Source organism: Sphaerodactylus townsendi, linkage group LG02, assembly GCF_021028975.2.
Source record: "Sphaerodactylus townsendi isolate TG3544 linkage group LG02, MPM_Stown_v2.3, whole genome shotgun sequence".
NCBI classification, from domain to species: domain Eukaryota; kingdom Metazoa; phylum Chordata; class Lepidosauria; order Squamata; family Sphaerodactylidae; genus Sphaerodactylus; species Sphaerodactylus townsendi.
Window position 1 is genome coordinate 105,472,650 of NC_059426.1, and position 17,932 is coordinate 105,490,581.

General features: G+C 43.2%; 1 protein-coding gene across 1 annotated transcript in view; it reads right to left on the reverse strand.

Moving 5' to 3' along the window:
• The window catches only part of LOC125425704 (golgin subfamily B member 1-like), a 59,076-nt gene extending 58,759 nt beyond the window's left edge, over positions 1–317 (reverse strand). Inside the window, exon 1 of the mRNA XM_048483237.1 lies at positions 107–317. The gene's annotated coding sequence lies outside the window, so the exon portion shown is untranslated. The remainder of the gene's footprint in view (positions 1–106) is intronic.
• Positions 318–17,932: the final 17,615 nt, after the last annotated feature.

Sequence of the window (17,932 nt, forward strand, 5' to 3'; positions counted from 1 at the left end):
AGGGGCGGCGCTTGAAGCAGGTAACACTTCCGGTTGGGCAATAGGCGACCTCCTCTGCCTCTCCAAATGAGGAAAGGGGGGAGGGGCGGCCACCCCACTGACTCACCTGTCGGGAGAGGCGAGGGAGTCCCGCTCAGCCCTCAACGGGAGGGCCAGGGGAGGAGGGACTTATGTGGAGGCCGCTCTTTATAGGCCGCGTCTCCGGCTCTGCTTTGGCCCGGTCCAGGCAGCCCATAAGCCCGCCTGGGCCGTCATCCCGACCTCAGCAACGCGGCTGCCGGAAAGGAGGTTCGCCGCGGCAACGGGACGATTCGCGAGCCTCGCACACGTCAACGCGTGCGCGACCTCGAGCGGAGCCAATGGCGGACAAGCGAAGCCACTGCTGTAGCCCCACCCCTCTCTTCTCCTGCGTTTTGGGCAGCCAGATGCCGCCGCCCGCCTCGCACCTGCAGCACGAGCAGCCCCTAGTGGCCCTGGTGTTCCTTTGCAACACGGGAGACGGGCTTAAGCGGTGTATTGCCCGAAGCAGGTATCTTTGGGGGCACTTCCCGCAGAACAGCGAGGGAGAAATAGTGTCGACCTCTTGCAACGCCTGACCGGCTGGTGCCGGCGAAGCAACGCGGACTTCTAACATCTTAAGCAAACTGGATGCCTGTGTCGTGGCAGAAGGGTCCGTAAGTGGAACTCGTTGTGAACAGACATGAAGTAACCAGCGACGATAAATGTTGGCTTTGTGCGGTGCTTCCCGTCAGGACAAGGACGAAGGGAAAGCATTACTCTTCTGCACGTTCTGTGCGACCTCTGTGGTCCTCTCCTGGCCCCAAAGTCCTCTCCCCTTCTATTGGTAAAGGTTTAAAGCAGTGGTTCCCAAACTTTTTTGGGTTACCGTTTTCTTGGCTCCTAGTTCACATCCCTAGTGCTCCGCTCCCCCCCCCCCATACATACGTACATACGTACATACATTTCTTTATATTAGAGCCACTGCAAATTTAAAACAACAGTGAGGAGAGTGCTGGTGCTTTTCCTTAAAAATGCATCTTGCATTGCAAAGCAGTCACCCAGTGAACCCAACTTGGACCTGCAGCCACCCTATGCTCGACTGCCCTCTCCCTCAGCCCTCTCCCACGTGCACCCCCCCCCCTCTCCAGGACTACAGAGTGAGGAGAGGGCTGTTGCTTTTCCTTTAAGTAATCTCATACATCACCTTAAGTAATCTTGCCTTGCAAAGCACCAGCTTTTTGCCCTGGCTCTCCTGCCCTCCACCACCACCGGGCCACATAGCGAGAAGAATGCTGCTGCAAAAACAAAAATGCAAAACCAAGTCTTGCCTTACAAAGCAGCAGTGACAGGCCTTGGCTCACCACAAGCACGTGCACACACTAGAAGCTAGAAGAATGCTGCTGCATTTCCTTTAAAACTCACCAGTCACCACATGGCAAGGATGAAAGGACAAGATCTTTTCCCTGCCAGCTGGCCCAGAAATCTCCTTCTGCCTCCAAATTCCTCATCACCGCCCCCCATTGTTGTTTCCACACCTCCAGTGGGACAGTGGGCAGTACTACCCCGCTTTGGGATTCCCTAGGTTAAATGGAGACTCCTTAGCAATTCTGAAACAAAAGTCTGTTACTTCAGGCATCAGTCAAATTACATTTGACAATATCAAATTATACACTTCTATAATATAAAGGCATGATTCTGCTGTACATGGTAACTATTTTTCTTCCTTCATTTAGCTCACACTATTCTGAGTTGGGAGAGGTGACAGGAAGATTGTATTACACTGCCGTGTATGTGTCTGTGCCATTAAGACATATGGCAACCCCTGTAGGGTTTTAAAGACAAGAGACTTGCCTGCCTCTGCATGAGCTGAGAGAGTTCTGAGAACTCTGGCTAGGCCAAGGTCACCAGCAGACTTCATGTTGAGGAGTGGGGAATCAAACCCGGTTCTCCAGATCAGGGCTCGCCCTCTTGCTCACTGTGCCACACTGGTGTTCACTCTGCCATGCATAGGTAAATTAACAGAACTGCGTGTATTAAATTTCTGGAGGTACTCAACAATTGGAATATCTTGGGTCTTTATATGGAGTTGGGCTGGTGTGTATGTGTTTAGTTATGTATAACATTTTATGTACACACACATTACAAATCTTGCAGGATACAGTTATCTTTTGTGTTATTGGATTATGAGTGGGGTTAGGCATTTTTTCTGCTGGGGTTAGGAATTTTTATAGCATTACCACTAGAGATCCTCTAAACCTAGTAAAAGCCATCTTTATGGAATGGGGAGGCAAAGCTCATTTTGTCAAAATATTAACTATCACAAAGAGCAGTGTTCTAAGGAAGGCTATGTAAGAGATCCATTATATGCATTCATCCCCTCCATTTTGAGATAAGCCTAAAATACACAATCTGTTTACCTCACATAAATGTATCACTTTTTTACTAGTCACACTGACAGAAAGGATGGGAGAATGATTTCTAAAATGTGAATTACTGCTCAAGCTTTGGTTATGGCCACTCAAAAGAAAATCATTCTGTACATACTGAGCAGTACTCTTTATTTGCCCCATGTGTCCAAGCACCTGAAAACAGATTTCAGAACTTATCACTGATGAGCCCATACAAAGCAAGCCTAGGGAGGATCCAAAGATAGCAGTAGCAGCTTGTTTATGAATTCATTTCACTGAAGAACACTAGTCTTTTGTTTGTGACTGGGAATGTTGTTTTCTCATAGTTCAGAATGCACTCTATTTGGCCACTATTGTTGGAAACATGCATCATTTTGCATTCTTCTCCAAGTAGTGGGAAATTCAGCATACAGTTACTAGCAGAAGTTCCTTTGGAAGACAGCACTGAGATTTGGGGTGACTTTGTTCTGTTCATTTACAGTTTCATGAGTTCAGCAGGCATGGTAGAGGATAAAAACACTACCACACAGTGAAATTCTTAATCTGAAAGCAGAGCAGAGTCTGTGCACAGCTGTATAGACCAGGGCTTAAATAAAGATTGTTCGAGCTGTTGTGAGTTGTCACTATACTATTATACTTTTGAGTTTTGCATAGAAATATCCTCGACTGTACCTCTCGCATTTCAGTGCTTCAAGCCCAGTGCATCCAATCTCCATGAATCCAATGTATTCATATCTGTAATTGTATCTGCAGACTGAAGATTCTGTTAATGGGTCTAATGAAGCAGGTTGTAGCCATGACACTTTTGCCACAACAGATTTGGGAGAAGGAAAGAAGTAGCACAAGGTTCCATTTTGTTCTGGCCACAACAGAGAAGTTAATTGTTTAATTTAACAGGATGTAGCACAGGAGTTTTGTTTTCAAGTCCAGAGCTGAGTATTGGAAGAAAAAAATTCCTCTGAGCATGCACAGAGTAGATTTCCATCACCGCTGAACAGTTTGCCTCTGGGTAAAGATTTAGGCAGGATTGTCACTTTCCTCTACATAACAAACTCCCCACTTTTGATTTTCTTTCCCCTTTTTGCCAACTTTTTTTTGCTACCAAGTAACAGTTAATTTATGACAACCCTGACGTTCAATGATGTTTTGCCATTGCCTGCTTTTACATCATAACTCTAGACTTCCTTAGTGGTTCCCCATCCCCCAAATAGTAACCCTACTTAGCTTCAGAGATCAGTTCTTTTTCGGTCTTAATCCCCTCTCCTCCATATTACATCTCTAAAAGCTTCTTTTGCAGGGCCTCGCTGGCTTCCATGATCTAAATAGAGCTAAACAGGACTTAGATGTAGGCAACACAAAGATACATCTAATTCATATTTAACACTTCAGTTTCTTACATGAAAGTGCAGTGGGGAGAGGAATTTGCAACTTCATTTTTAAAACACATATTTTATGCCACTTTCTTTGCATGTCTGCATACGTGGATCATATGAGAAGGGGAACAGGCTCATCTTTTCTGTGCACCTCTCTTACCACCCACTTGAGTGATCAGCCCTGTAAGAACTAACAGTGCCATCTGTTGAGCAGAGAAGGGTTCTGGAAAAGTCTGAGCTAGCCATGCACCTAGCAAGTTTTTACAATTAAACCTCACAATAAACATTTGCATGAATGTGGGACTGTTTTTCTGTACAGCTTTAATGCTTAAGCTTCTTCCAGTGAGCCTATTCATTAAAATCTATTGTTCTACTTCTAGAAATAGTTCTGCAACTGAGCAGTTCCTGTTAGGACAAACTCTTGTTGTCTAGATTGCAAATACTTCAGCTATTAGCAATGCTAAGAGGCATAACCCTCTCTTCCATACTAACAGTCATCTTTTCCAAAATGTCACAAAATAAGTAATTTTCCAATCTTATGTTACAGAATTAATTGTTGTATGACAGCAAGAATAATACACAGAACAAATCAAATTTAGTAGGGGGGCGGGTTGAAGTGGATGAAGAAAAACAGCTTGCTAGGAAGCAGGATATTTTTGTACTTCTATCAGTTTGGGTATGCAGTGACTAAAATTTTATTTTTTATCTTGTAGCATCTTGGAAAGGAAGATGGGAACATGGAAAAGCTCTGTGGAACTGCATGGGCAGATCATGGGATCAATCCCAATAACTGCAGTAGAAGTGTGCTGAATGCCATACTTGTAGATGTCACAAAAAAAGAGAGCGATCTTGCAGGCAGCCCCAAGAAATGATGCAGCATATTAGGTCTTCTCCCATATACAACAGGCTCTTGTGTGGGCAGCGAAAGAAATGTTTCTGAACATAGGTAATTCCAGTGGATTAGATAACATTTTCACTTCTGCTCGGGGGAAAAAAAACTAATATTAATCATTAAGAATGTGGATCAAGAAAAATCCCAACCTCCTCTTAGCCTTATTGCCTTGAGAGAAACAGTCAATTAAAATGTTATGTAAAAGAAGACTACAAGGGATACACAACCTTCTAGAATTAAGAGATTACTAGTGCAATCCTAAAACGATGTATAACCTCCTAAATCTACTGATTTCAGTGGGATTACATGGGTGTAATACTGTTCAGGATTGCACTGTACAGCTCCAAATCTGAAAATCCAAATATATCCCTATACCATCTGCACATGTTCTGCCACAGCACCCTTTCTCTGTTTTTAATCACCCTGAATATGCTAGTTGTGTATTAGTTATTCTACCTTCTTCCTGATTCTAGAAGTGAACCAGGGTAGTCTCCAACACTTTTAAAACAGGGTGCTGTGTGGTTTCCGGGCTGTATGGCTGTGTTCTAGCAGCATTCTCTCCTGAAGATGTCAGCCACAGATGCAGGCGAAACATCAGGAGAGAATGCTGCTAGAACACGGCCATACAGCCCAGAAACCACACAGCACCCTAGTGATTACGCCCGTGAAAGCCTTTGACAATACTTTTAAAATATTCAGAAATAGTGAATCAAACTTTAAATATAGATCTAAACCAACAAAGATAGCAGTCCTCTGATCTGAACCCAGTGATTGGGGTTTTTTTTAACAATGATACAACAGTCACTTCAAGAGAGAACCCCCACCTCAAGATTCCACAACTTTGCATACTGTGGAACATATAATGCATTAAAACCAGGCAGCAAAGCAGTTATTTGACTAATACTTATTTTCACCTAGCAAAGTGTCCCTAAACAGTGCAAAATTGAAGAACAGTTACTTCCCAAGGAAAGAGTACTAGAGACATCTTTGTAAGTATTTGTAAATATTTATTTATGAGTATCTGTGCAGATTTTGTGTAGGAAAGGGGTACAGAAACAGGCAAAGTCAACACTGATCCCAGTACATCATCAAAGTTCTACACTTGTTTCTGCTCATAACTCTTGAAAACTGTTGCTATACCCATCTGCTATCAGTTCTCTGCTGCTCCTGACCTAACCAGATTACTAAGAGCTAATAGCCAAATGGTGTTCTCTCAACTGCTTCTCTCAAAAACAGCCACACTGCTTCCCTACTGGAATAGGAACAGCAAATGAATTCCAGTGACGATGAACTCCATCCAGATCCTCATAATAAAAGGCTCTTCAGTCAGGCTTTGTTCTACAGGCTATTTATGGTGTTCTTGGACATGTGTACAAGGTTGGTTCTTCCTACCCCCATGGAGGCGAACCTTTGGCACTCCAGATGTTCTGGACTACAATTGGCCATGCTGGCAGGGGCTGATGGGAATTGTAGTCCATAACATCTGGAGTCCCAAAGGTTCGCCACCACTGTCCTATCCCAAAGCAGAACAATTTACAAAGAAGCCAAAGGGCTTATTCAGAGTCTAAGTGCATATAATAAAAGCTTGTGGATTCCACCTTTCAGTAAGGAGTTAGAAGGACTGTCAGAATGAGTCTTTGATGAAGATGCTCTTCCATCAGATGGTAATTTTCCATACTGAATGAACATGCCACCCTTAGATAAGCAGGCAGATGCAAGTCAGAATTGGAGATCCAAGCACAACAAGACATTTTATTTGAAAGCCAGTTTACACATACAGCAGAAAATAATGCACAAAGCAACAAGATGTGTATGTCACATTTTAAATTCCTCCTAGTTTATGTACAAGTAATCTCTCCCTCCAAAGTTAAATTCCATTCCAAAATTAAGATAAGTAGTGAAATACAAAACGGTACAAAGACTTGTCCAATACCCAGAAAGCAAAATGAACCATGCAGGCAAAATTACTAACAACAATACAAATATTTTAACTTGACAAAAAAAGTCCATGTTGCTTGTTAACCCACACATTTGTGACACGTATGTAACATTGACCCATAGATGTTAAAGGGTACTCTCATAGTTCTTTTTGCAAACTAGTGCTCATCCTATAATTATAATTTTCCACCCTTGTTGAGACCAAATCCAATGCAAACGACAACTCAGATAACTGCTTGTGTTGTTTTCATATTCTTACAGATATTATTTATGAAGAAAGATTTAATCAATTGTACAGCATTATAACTTAAGAGTGGGAATCCTTGGTGACATCTGAGCTGCTTGCTTGAAGTGCTGGTCAATTATTAGAGTATGCTTAGGTGATCTGTCTTGAATTCAGTGCTCTTGAGAAGTGAGTCTTTTTCCTGCTTACTCACAACATTGTGGTGCATTTTTGTGTATTTCCCAGGTTTTCCCCAGCTTTTTAAAAAATCTCAAGCCTGCTTTGCTGCAAATTTTTGGGAAAGACTGCAGTTAAGCATGGGTGGCTGCTGTGTGTGCAGAAGGAGCCTGGGTTTTCCTACCCACATGGCTGCCGTTTTTCCATTTTTCAGAATGTGGAAGAGAACTGTACAGCAGCCACTTGACAGTAATGTACTATTTTAAATAGGTAAGCTTGAAAATGAGATTTAGAATTCTGCAATTAAGATTTAGAATTTAGAATTAGAATTCTGCAAATAAGCAGTTTTATGTCTTTCTACTGTTTATGAAGTCTTGTAAATAAATTTGCAAATATGAATAAATAATGGCAAGGACAACAAATGCATCAATTTTAGCACCCTAATTTTTCCCACTAGTCTCTCAAATCCAGATTGTTGAAAACTGTTTCCTATATTAGAAAGTACCTGAAATGCTATCTGCCAACAGTCACTTTTTCTGTTCAGATTAAAAGCAATATGGTCAGAAAAGACACTATGCTGAGGGCTATCATACTCCCTGTTCCTGTTAATGGACTGCTATTACACAAATTTGACTTACAGCACCTGTACTTAAAGTTACCAGTGTGAAAGTGTTTCTCGATATCTTCAAGCTCACATTGGGAATATTTCCAGCAACTATAGACCTTCCTTTGTTCACCTTAAAGAGAGAGAACAAGAAACAAGAACATAAGGCAAAATAATTTCCTTTTTCATTCAGAGAATGAATACAGCAGTTTTTATTTAGTTAAAAAGAGAACTGATGAACTAGGACAGGGGTAGGGAACCTGCAGCTCTCCAGATGTTCAGGAACTACAATTCCCATCAGCCCCTGTCAGCATGGCCAATTGGCCATGCTGGGAGGGGCTGATGGGAATTGTAGTTCCTGAACATCTGGAGAGCCGCAGGTTCCCTACCCCTGAACTAGGATGTCATGACCCCCACTATGCTGGCTCTGGACTTTCACTCAAAGGCTCGGAGGAGGACCCTGTGGAGCTACAAACATGGTTGGAGGAAGAGCAAGGAACTCTGGGAGGACCTTGCAGTATAGATGTCCTGGCCCAGGGGTAGGGACCCTGCGGCTCTCCAGATGTTCAGGAACTACAATTCCCATCAGCCTCTGTCAGCATGGCCAATTGGCCATGCTGGTAGGGGCTGATGGGAATTGTAGTTCCTGAACATCTGGAGAGCCGCAGGTTCCCTACCCCTGTCCTGGCCCAACTGTTCCAGAACTCACACCTGAGGAGCCTGCGGTGGGAGCTCCTCCAGAACTTGCTCCCAAGGAGCCTGCAGTGAGAGCTCTGCAACCAGAATTTCCCTCTGTTCCCCCAGGTCCCAGCCTATCAAGAGCTGCTTCCACCAAGCAGAGCCACCACAGGTAGCAGACTTGTGCCTAGCAGCAGAAGGCCATTGCTTTCACATCCTGCACATGAGCTCCCAAAGGCACCTGGTGGGCCACTGCGAGTAGCAGAGTGCTGGACTAGATGGACTCTGGTGTGATCCAGCAGGCTAGTTCTTATGTTCGAGATATCCCAGTGACATGAAACAGACACAGTACCAGACTTGCTAGCAATATTCCGTCCCAGTGGATGCAATCCTTTGTAAGATTCCGGCTCTGCTTAAGCCTGGACAAGATTGATCCAAGTGCTGCTCCCAGAGCAGGTGGAGTGCTTCCATCTCACCTACTCGCCTAGTGTTTGCATCCCCCACCCCCAAGCCTAGCCAACCCCAGAACCAAAGCCCCAGTGCCACTCAAAGAGACTTAACTGGTCCTAACTGCAAAATACAGGACATTTTCAGTCCTTTTAAAATCAAACCTGAAAACATTAAGGATCAGTGCAATGTTTAGGATACAAACTGAGCCTTATGCTGGTTATAAATGGTGGTACATTGGCAACACACCAATGTAAACTGGCACGAGATTCTGATATAGAGGAGAGAAACAGCAGCGCCCAAGGCAGGCTGAGGATGTTGAGGCACTGTCAGCATTCTAAAAACCTTTTCACACCCATTGCACATCCAGCTAGCTTACATTGGTCAAAACCCTGGTATGTGTCTAAAGGCTCCTTATGACCTCATTGGGACTGAATAAATAATTGTTCCCATACATACATTTTAATGTCACAGCACAGTTGAGGAGACCAATCTCAATTCTCCTATGTACTCGCCTATGTAAACTCTAGCTAGGACACCCATATCTCAGATAACATGGCACACTGGGGGCAGAGGTGGTACTTTGGTGGTGAGAACTTTAGAAAAAGGACTCTTTATTCAAAAAGGAAGCACTCTGCATACATAATAACAAAAAGAACACTGTTAGACCACTCCGCTAACACTATTTTGCTCAGAACTTTACCACCTTGGGTCACAAACAATGAACTGGATCCCTCACTACCAGTGGAGATCAATGCAGCCCATACTGGTGAACAAGGGTGGAGAATGTCCTCCCTCTATTATGAACTAGTACAAATGTCCACACATTCCACATGTGTACTGGGCTCAACAATCCTTCCCCTCCCCTCTACTGTTGTTAGCACTGGTGCCCAAACACAGCACACATACCACAGACAGGGAGAGGGATGACGCTTGGAAATATACTGGTGGAACATCATCATGGTGTTATGCCAATGTAAGCCCACATACAACAGGGGGTAAAATCGCATCTCTGGGTCAGCCAGCACCCAACCATTGCTATGGCTGACCAAACACTTATGCTGCTAGTTGGACCTTGCAGTACAAGATGCCCATGCAAGTACAGCTTCAACACACTTGCCTACAAGGGATGGGTAAGTGTTGACTCAATGATTATACAATGTTTCCCAGCATCCCATCATGGAAATTCCCATAAAGGGGAGGAGTCATGTAAAAGCTTGAACCCACTTACTGCTTACGAGATGCTCTTTACTACTGTCCTCATCTCTTGTGGCTCTTTGCAAGGGTACCAATAAAGGTAAAGGCCAGGATGGACCCCCATTCACAATGCAAAGTCTGCTGAGCCTATATGATTAACCACTGCATTGACTAGAGTTCATGCAACTGCTCTGCTGTGGGACTGCCAACTCTCCCGTCTCACGGCTTATGAGACCACTGTTTGACCAGCAGTCATCCCTCTCATAAGAATGCAGTGATAGGAATACCTCTCCTTGGTTATTCTATGATCTATCAGTACAGCTTTCAAAAGTACTTGCTTCACCTCTGACTTAAATTCAGAATACCATTCCAGAGACTGCTCAATCAATAGGTAGACTGTTTCATGGCTATGTCTACTAGATTACAATTTGGCAGATGGAAATATATACTTCTGTCAGCTGTCTTTAGAATGAGGCTCATACTGGAAGGGGGCTGAAAGGGTTATGCATTGTCTGTATGTTGTACTCAGGCAAGGGAGGAAAGCAAGCTCCTAGGGGAGACGGAGAACATCAGCTGCTGGGATGAATAGAACAGGTGGCAGTTATGACCATCCTAGCAGAGCAGCAGAGGTACAACTACATGAACAGGCACTAAATAACTGAACACTGGAACATTCACTCAGCACATGGGCCATCCCCATGGATTGGGCCCAAGAGTGTCTAAAGTCCTTCCAGAAATATCTAATAGTTAGCCCTACATGGAGAGTGAACTAGAAACCTTATACTATTTCTGTGCAGCTCTACAGAACTGTACCTTTCTCTGCCATCTTTCTTGCCTTGGTATAAATAACTGGCTGATTCTAAATGCTTCTTGATGTGTCTTGTTCCTGTGTGGGTGTGTGACTGAAGGAATGCTCCAGAATATGGGATGTATGTTTCTAGTCCTACCTTTTTCTTTCCTGTTGCTGGAAAAAAGGCAATGTTATTGCCATTTGAGAGGATTTATGATGTTTCCTCTCATTTCTAACTTAGAGGTTCTTCTCCTGAGTAGGCTACTGAAGAAGGAGCAGGAATACCTTCTACGAATGTGCAGTGCACATTCCCTTGTTGCTTCAGGATCAATATCTCCCTTGCCATGAAAGAAGCAGCTCCTCATTACCCCACCCCAGACCTAAAGCCTTGCTTGGGACAAACGATGAGATTTCTGCTTCCAAGCAAAGTGCAGAGGTCTATATGGACAATGTTGCTAGTGCAACTGATTCTTCCTCCCCATGTAAACTTCACTCTGTGGAGCTCCAAGGACTGTCTTTATTACATGACTCCAGTGGGGCAAATCAAAGTTCTTCCTACAGCAAAAAATGCTGTGTTGCTTTTGTTCCTTCCCTTGCCATGTTCTCCATATGGGGAACAATGGCAGGAAGCCATGCCGGCACCATCATGGGCTGGTGGGTGCTTTAGTGGCCAGTTAACAAGAACAATAGCAACTATGGACTGGATTGCATCTGCCATGCTAAAATCTATATCCTGTAAAATGTGTAGGAGACCAATTTAGCTCCACCAACCTTCTCCTGGCACCCAGGGTTTAAAACTATACTGTCAATGTATTCTCTAACTTAGCCCGTACAGTTGTGCCTTTTGGCACAAGTACAGTGGAACCTCGGTTTTCATTGCCTTTGGTTTTCATTGGTTTCAGTTTTCATTGATTTTTTCAGTGAAAAATTTGTCTTGGTTTTCATCGATTTGAAGAAAGGTGCAGGGGTTTGTAGAGAAAAATCACCCATACAAAGCTGTTGCAGGCCGTGTCTGCAACTTGTTTAATGACAATGTCTTGCCCCATTTCAGATAAATCTTAAAGAGGCATCAGAAATAGACCTCTTTGGACAGCTTTCTGGTGCAACATTGCTCCACTGGCTCTGAAGCTGGTCCTAGTGTTATTGTTTGTTACTGTTTTCAGCATAAAACACTGTTTATTCACCAAAAATGTGTTTTTGGTACGTTTTTTGTAGTGCCTAGAATGGATTAATTGGATTTACATTGATTCCTATGGAAAAGTTTGCCTCAGTTTTCATCAGTTTCGGTTTTCATCTATTCTTTTCGGACGGATTACCAACGAAAACCGAGGTTCCACTGTATAAATATACCCAGGGCTGGAGATGGTGTTGCAAGCATCTATATCTTACAACTGTTTTAGCTGATATTATGAAACCATTAAAAATAATATTCTAATAAATAAATACTTGGAATTTTATACACTTTACTAGAACAAAGAGTTCATACTATTGAAAATTTCACTGTTCTCATGGTGGCATGCGGAACAAGGCGAAAATGGAGAAAATGCCACTGAACAATGCAATGCTGTAAATACACATCCCACAGCAACACTGTGAATAAATAGATCACAGAGCTTAAGCTAAACCAGAAACTCCAGCATTCCCTAACCAATGGATGGTTTCTTGTTGCTCTTTGCAGAAGTGGCAGGAATGACATCAATGTCTTCTGTAAGATAAGACACTTCAGAGGGTTGATTTAATATTCTTGTCATGGCATCCATGTCCCATCAAGGATCAGAAACTGGCAGATGCACTCCAATCCAGAAGGATCAGAAAAACAATTACAAATGTTGACATTGAACTTCAGCTGGGGTATCCCACTGGTAGTTCCATAAATCTCACCAGAACTAACAAGGCCATGAACCTGCCTGACAAGAACTTAGACTAGACTGAATGAGGACAGCACACTTGTATAGCGGGAACACGTGGTTGCTGGTGTAAGGTAGAATATTTTGTGTAGTGCTTGTCTTGGCATTCTTTCAATTGATGTTATGTAGAGCTGGATTTTAAGGCCATTCAGAAACTTAAATTGGTGCAAAAATGAAGTAGCAGATCGATAGCAGGCAATAGTTGCTAGACCATGGAAATCCCGTATTAGAAGGGTACCATTGAGATCCATTTGTTTCTGCCAAAGTTCATACTATTTAAAAAAGCCTGTATGACATAAAGAATGATTGTTTGGTAGCTAGCATACTGAGCATGGTTGCTGAAGTCAGTGGTAAGGCAAATCTTTAACCATTATCAAGATCAATTTTACCATCCAAATATATAGATCTTGAAGTCCCAGTTACCTCCTGAACAGAGACTAACCCACTTTGGGGTCATTACAGACACACAAAGGAAGATGTTGTTCCTTCCAGAGGACAAGGTGAATAACATGTCTTCTATGGCCAAGACAGTAGCTATCCAGGCTTTACAGTGATGTTTCCCAACATTTCAGGACAAAGCACATTTGAGAAACAGTGGAGAAGAACTGGAGATGGGAGAGGGACAAATAAAAGGTAGATTGGTTGGCAGGAGGGCGGAAAGAAAAGAAGGAAGCACTGGAAGTTGAGAGTATGGGTGTTGTAAGGAGAAGGGAAAGAGGAAATAATATGGGGCGAGGGTCAGAGGAAGGCGAGGTGCCCCTGCAAGGTTCTCTACCACACAATCAGACCTAACTGAGGCCAGCAGATAGCACTGTGCAAGTCAGCCAGAGTTTCCCTGGGGAGAGGGTGCCAGAAGGGATGGAGGAGGGAAACTTGAAAACAGAGGAAAAGACCAAAGTAGTCTAGCATGTGGGTGGTAAGAGAGAAGCTATGGAGGCTTTCATGGAGTTAAAAAGAAATCATGGGGAAGAGAAAATTAGATCCCCCTTGTAAACCTTTGCAGGGCCTCCCCTTGTAGGCCTATAATTTTTAAAGGGAGGTTATGCTGTAACATAATTGTTACTGCGATTATTCCTTTGGAAGGATGCAAGGACGTAGGTAAGGGGTTTTTTTCTGGGTTACCCCCCCCCCCCCATTACATGTCCAAAGCTCCACCCACCATTTGTGGGGAGTTTTGTATTTTCAGTGTTTTTTTCAGTTTGTGACCTGTAGAGGGCGCAGCTTTTAGGCAAGAAGCACCAAAATTTCAAGGATTTTTTGGGAGACTCTCCTGATGATACCACCCAAGTTTGGTGAGGTTTAGTTCAGGGGGTTCAAAGTTATGGACTCCCAAATGGGGTGCTCCCATCCTCCATTGTTTCCAATGGTAGCTAATAGAAGATGGGGGAGGAGCTTCCCTTTGAGGGTCCATAACTTTGGACCCCCTGAACCAAACTTCACCAAAGCTTGGGGGGGTATCATCAGGAGAGTCTCCTAAAGATACCCTGAAAAGTTTGGTGCTGCCAGCTTAACAATTGCACCCAACAGCAGGCACCCCCCCCCCAAAAAAATGTCCCCAGATTCTCCTTTTAAATCCACCCCTTTTGGCATGGATTTAAAGGGAGAATCTGAGGTCCCCAGTTTAAACATTGAAAGTGATGCTGTTTCAGGGTGGGGGAGAATCCACCCCAAAACAGCATCACTTTCAATGTTGTTTTAGCTGGGGACCCCAGATTCTCCCTTTAAGGTGGATTTAAAATGAGAATCTGGGCTCCCTAGTTCAAACACTATTGAAAGTGATGCTATCTGGGGGTGGATTTCAGCATCACAGCGGCCACCCAAGTGGGGGAGCTGTGGGGGGGCACAAAACTCAGATTTCACTCCGGGTTCCATTTTCCCTATCTATGCCTCCGCCCGGAGGGGAGGGCAGAAGGGGCTGCCAGCTGGGAGCCCAGCCGGTGGGGGCAGGTGGGCAGGGAGGCTGCCATCCCCAGCCTCGTAGAGCTGCTTTTATAAGCACTGAGGCTGTGGGCGGGGCTTGGGGAGGCAGGGCCACACGCCCCCAAACCCACCCCATAAAAAATCTAAACCTACGTCACTGGAAGGATGTTTCAGGTTGAAGTATTCCCAGTATTCCTCTGCTGTCCCCTATATTTGTGTTTGTGAATAAAAACTTTCCAGTTTGCATGGATTTGAAATTCCTTTGTTATCTGTTAGCCTCTAAGAATTTAAGAGGAAAGACATTGGTAAATAAGCCACAAAGAATCTAATAAAAGCAAAAAGTACACGTGATCTGCTCAACACCGAGTTCATCACAACCAACAACCTCTGGGTAACATGATCTTAAAATCATTCCACGGAGAATAACCCACCAGCAAAATTAAGCAGCGTACATAACGGGAACACAGGTGCATAGGCCAACATACAGATTACAAGACAGTCATGTAAGTGTTTTATTTGCACATATAGAAATAATCATGTGTCATGTAAAGAAGTGGTCGTACCCATGCTGACCCAGATGCAGGAATCATACTCCATTGAACAATTCTTCTCAGTTCTGCATGGATTGGGACCAGGAACACAATCATAACATTTTATGATGCTTTCTAAAGAAGAACAAAGAGCAGGGTAGTGATATGTAGGCTCATTGCATTAAATTGCATTCCTAAAATAAAACAACCCTAAAACTGATTTCAGAAGGCATCATGGCAATGCAGAAGTGAAGAATGCTGATCCTAGGAGCAATAACTGCTCTATAGCAGTGCATTCAAGGGTGAGTTTTTTACAATGAGAAGCAGAGTTCCTGATCATATCACTTGATTTAGATAGAGGAATTTCAATGTTACTTCTCTTCTAAGTATCTGACACAGAACAAAAATTTTGTTGATCCAATGCAAGAGAAAACCTACTCCACAAAAATGCCCTTCCCCTCTGCAGCTGAATGACCACTCACAGATCTTTTATTCTTGAACAGAAATCGAGACATTCCATTAGTGTCAATTGCTGTCCAAGATCTCATGTGCTCCAAGACAGGTCTGGAGCCACTCTACCATGCCTCTTCTCAGTATCTTTAGTTTTGCAATACATTATTTCTTTTACTGAACCGCCAGAATACCTACCAGAAGGGTAGAACAAAGCTACAAAGGCCGCAATGATCAAAAGACACTTCATTTTCTCGTTTGTTACACTTCTTTAACCTGTAAGTCAAGAACACAGGTGAAACACTGATATTTTATGCTCTGAAGTATGTGGCATTGTGTATATGGTTACTTAGAAGCCAAACATACCAAGTTGTACATCCCAGATTTAAGTATATTAAAGCTATCTGTTGTCTGGCATTTCTGTCAGAACTGCACAAAGCCAAGTACTTCATATACTGTAAATTTCAGCTTTTTATCTATAAACATATTTGTAAGTTGGAGAGGGCGACTGTTCAGACTGCAGGGGAAAAAATAGATTGAGAACTTCTAGTTGTTCCAACTTTGATCTTCTTTTTCATGATCATGTTTGTGTGTACTATGCCACATCATCTATATCAAACTGGCCCCTGTGCAGATAAAAAAAACCCAGGCCACACAGAGACAATTTATGCATGTACTAATTATACCACAGGAGTTTGCTTCGCAGTGGGTTTTTCACACTTTTTTTGTTTACACAGGGATTTGCCTCCTGCAAAATATTCCACCATTGTGCCCGCCCACCACTTGTTCTTTCTCTGCCATCTCCATTTGGGGATGTTGTCTGCCGCTTTTATGTGTGCGTGCACTGTATGTGGTTTAGTGATGCCTTGCTTGATCAGACAACATCAATTTCATGTCACTTTCAGCATTAAAAGAAAAAAAAGCCCTTCTGGTCATTTTAAAATGGTGATCCAAAAAGTTGGAGAACAACTGTGTTATGGGCAGAAAAAGGTGGAGAGGAACAAGAAAACCCAAGAAACCCTAATGCATAAAGATCTCTTTTGCTTTCCCTGCAAAGGGAGAGAGAAAGTTGCACTGAAATGGGTTTTGAAAACCACATTGATTCTCTGATCTGAGGACAGGGTGAGAGCAGGAAGCGTGTGCATAACAGAGAATCAAACCCGAAGGGAATATACACTCAATGAGAAGGAGAAAACACATGTGTAAAAGCCCACAGAAAAGGTTAATCAAAGAAAGGTGGCAGAGCAATTAGGCTCCGCTCAGCAGTCCATGGATACATATTTGGGTTGGGTCAAAAATCCCAGAGAATGGGAAGGACAACTTGTCATGTAAAGAAAATTTTCTGAGAAGAAATACGTGTGCCAAAAGATCAGATCAGTCTATCAGGTGGAGATCCCGAAGAGGGGCGTGTGTGTCTGGAAAAAGTACTTCCATGTCTCACAATTTAAAGAATGGAAGAGCAGAACCGCCCCCCACCTCTAAATTCTGATCGTCCAATTTCTCTTATTAATCCTAATCCTGCATAGATTGATCCAGTAAGGCAGGTTTCTGTAAAACCACAGCCTGTCCCCAGAATCATGGATTTGTCTGAAACTTTATGACTCTTTAAGCAGAAAAATATTTTAATGTTCTGCTTTTTCTGACATCAGATCTTTCTAATTGTTACTTCTGGCAAGAGAAGGTGAGGATGTTGTTTTTTATTCTCTGGATCCTCCTTGTCTCTTTTCCTTTCAGTATGTCAGCAACTTTGTTCCATGCTCTTTATTGGGAGTGCCATTTAAAGGCAACTCCCAATGATCACATGTTTTGCAACATTTCTAGACCCTAAATTAATTCCGAATCCCCAGGTGCCATGGACAGTCTATATCTTTTTCATGCCTGGGGATCCATTGCAATGGGCACTCACTGTTCCCCTGACTTTTTAACCCATTGCATTCACAAAATATCAGGGAAATCAGAAGATTTTTGTTTCACTTGGAAAGTCATGTCTCCTCCATATGTTCCCACTTATTGCAAGCCCCTGCGGAAACAAACTGTTAGGAACAATGATATAACCCAAGATGAGCTCTGTCATCACTGTGAATTGGCATTAGTATCAGCTGCTGTCTGGCGCTCAGGGGACCCTTCACTATTTCCACTGTAGTTGACACTTTTGAACAGCAAGTAGATGGAGATATTTCAGCAGTCTCCATGACTACTCCCTCAAGATCCGCTCACAATCTGTCTTTAGCAAATTGGCATTCTTACAAATGGTCTCTAACAGTTCAAGACCTTGTTAGATCTGGTCCTCCAGATTGGGTTGTCACTCACTCTGGATGAGATCATTAAACAGACGGTCTGCAAGCACTTAGAAGGGAATACTGTGATCACAAAATGGGTTTCTGAAAAACAAGTCATG